The sequence below is a fragment of the Fukomys damarensis genome, unplaced genomic scaffold, assembly GCF_012274545.1.
Source record: "Fukomys damarensis isolate Sample0158 unplaced genomic scaffold, DMR_v1.0_HiC HiC_scaffold_4, whole genome shotgun sequence".
NCBI lineage: Eukaryota > Metazoa > Chordata > Mammalia > Rodentia > Bathyergidae > Fukomys > Fukomys damarensis.
Genome location: NW_022900916.1, coordinates 31,886,147 through 31,889,274, shown reverse-complemented (window position 1 = coordinate 31,889,274; position 3,128 = coordinate 31,886,147).

Here is a 3,128-nt window from a genome sequence, read left to right as displayed (position 1 = left end):
TTCCAGTACCAGAAAAATAAATAATAATGGCCCAACCTAGAGTAGGTGTTCAATGTGTATTGGTTCTTCTTCAGGTAAACCTTCAGTACAGTGAGGACAGCTTTATCATAGCGAGATTTCTAGTAGTGCAGTGGGCTGCTGGGGGAGGATTCTGAATCACACCTGAGGTGACCATGCACAAGGATGAGAAGTCCATTCTCCACCTGCACCCCAGGATGGGATATGCAAGTTCAAACGCAGGTCTAGGAGGGGCCACGTGACACAAAGGAAGGTCCAAAGAGAATAGTGCCCACGGTGGGAAGGAGGGGTGCATGGTGGGCAAAGGTCAGTTCCAAAGAGAAGTGAAGGAGGCCTGTTGGAGTATACTTCTCAAATGGGTCCTCACCCTGATGTTCACTGGTTCTCTAGTCCCTCGTCCCAAACTTCTACTGTGTTTGCCTCCCTAGGGCCAAGTTGGCTCCTCTTTCCCTGTGAGATTTGCTGTCTTTATAACTAAACTACGGCACCACTCCATGCTCTGAATTGAAGCATTCTTACAGGCATGGCTGCAACCTCTGTCTCTCTTTTGGGACATACTGACAGTCCTTCATGTACCTCCCCCCTCCCAGCCCCTGCTCTCTCTCTTCCCTCAGCTGAGGTCCCAAACTGAGGCTGTTCTGTCTCCCTGCACTCCTACACCCTCCTCAATAAGTCACCAGCCTTCCTCCCTAGCACTTGGCCTGACAGGTCTCCACCTCTGTGTTCACAGCCTGGCTGTCCACTGATGTGCCTTTGATGGGTCTCTTAAGCAGAGAAGATGCCAGCCTGAGTCTCTTGGCAGGGCAGGACTTGCAGATACCTGGGCCTGTGCTGGTTTGCTGGGCTGCAGCCTGAGCCTGGTCTCTGAATGGTGATTGGCCCCAGAGATAAGAAAGAGGCAGCTTCTGCCTATTTGATTTGGGGCCCTGGGCTCTATTGGTTGAGGCTCCCATACATTCTAGAATATGGGTGGAGCTTCACTAATGTTGAATAAATTAAACCTATAAGACACCTTAAACAACATCTCACTTGATTCCCTCATTTAGTAGACAGTCTTAGTCAGGGAGAATACAGCTAACCTGCTTGGACTAGAATACACAATGGGAGGTTCCCTCTTCTCCCATCCCATGGAAAGCCATCCCTTTAGCACATTACACTCAGAATACCAAAGCTTAGTTGACTTCTGCACTTTGCCCCAGGCAGAACATGCTCCTTCTCAACTGGCCATTAGCAAATCCAGTCTAGGTGTTAGCCTCAAGCGATAAGCCTACCAAGGGCAAGCTGGTGGGCTGGTGGCCGGTGGCCATCCTCCAGGATTCAGAAGCATGGACTGGTGGAACTGCAGACAGAGATCATCCTTAACATCTGCCCAGTGGCCAGCCCTCATGGGTGTGAGCGATGACCAGAAGATCCCAGACACTCGGCAGAAGCTGAAGCAATCAGATTGCAGAAATCCATGAAAAAAAATGGATTTTCTTACTGTGTGAGGCATCTTTAATTTCCTGTGTTTGCCCCCAAAGGGCTTTTTCATTGACAAAGCACTTGGTTCTTCGGGCAGAGCTATTGAAGAGAAGCTGCTGATGGAAAGATTAGCAATCTAGAACATACAGAGCCCAGTGAGCTGGAGGGCAGCTCTGATGCAAGGGGCAAACCCAGGGCTCAAAGAAATCAGGGTGCCCCTAACAACCAAGAAGAGGCATATGAGGAGAGGAAACTAGACTGGGCTGCATCAGGAGCCAGGTGGCAGGGAGCACCATGCCAAGCCAGAGCAACTGCTCTTGAAGATAGATTCCTAAACAAATCATCTGAGAGAGACAATTAGGGAATTAAGGCCAGAGGCCAATCACAAGCAGGACAGCCAGAAATGGGACACAAGAAGCTCAGATGAGAGTTTCTACCTACCTCTACCTACATGTCCTGAGCCCCAAACTCTGACAAATCAAAGAGCTGAACTGACATAGGGCTGTTTATAAGGAGAAATTTCTCCCATGGGTAAGAAACTAGGAGGAGTCTGTGGAAGAGGGGTTGATGGGTTTAAGGAAGAGTAAGGAAGAAGAAAGATCTTCAACTATGAGAAGGTTGTGAAGGAGGGGGTCTTCTTGGCATAGCTATATGGCAGACCTTTGAAGGAGTCTGTAATACAGTGAGATATAAGGAAGGACTTCCTGGCTGCCCAATGAATAAGCTGCCTGAGTCACCCTGTCTACCGTTCAGGGCTTTCCTTTTATCTTGACTGGGGCCACTTGTCATGACCCCTCCCTCCCTTTTCAGGAAGCTGGGATGCCTAACAGTGGGGATTCAGCCTGCAGCTGGCCAACCTGTGGGCTCAAGCCCAGGAGTGGTGCTGACCCCCCAGATGCTTCCTTGGGCCACATGCTCTCTTGCTGTTTTGCTCTGCCTGCCAGAGCCTCATGGGTACCTGGTAAGCCTGGAAAGTACCACAGCTCTTCCTACTGACCTTGTCCTGCAGCGCTATCCTTGGTCTCACTGCTCTCCTCCCCATCCCAGTTCCTTCCCCAGAGTACTCTCTAAACCATGGTGTGCAGGGCTCATCATGAAGACTGCATTGACCTCTGTGGCTTTAAACTCCACCAGGTACCACTGGCCCCAAATGTCTAGGTTCATCCCACTGCCTTTGCAAGTCTAGCCACCTTCTTGGCCTCCCCCATTGGGTGTTCACAGTCATCTCACATGAACAGGACAACACAACATTCCTGAGCCCCTCTGCCAAGGGTGCACCACCCATCTCAGGGAACAGCATCCCTCCAAAATGGCTGTTCACACTAAAACTTGTCTGTGCATTCTGGATTCCTTGTCTTCCCTTCCACTTCCCCAGGCCCACTCCCTCGGTGACTTCTATGCAGCCCCGGCAGATTCTGAATCATCTCTTCACTTCATCTCTGCCATTTCCATCACTGCTTAGTCTGCATCCTCGGGGAGGTGATTAAGCACACAGACCCTGGAGCCAGCTCTACACTTACTGCCTGGGTGGCCTTGAGCAAGTTAATTAACCTCTCTGGGCCAAAGCTTTCCCATATATAAAATGGGAATAATAACAATATATCCCTTCTGAGGTTCTTGAAAAGATTAATAGATATATATATATATAT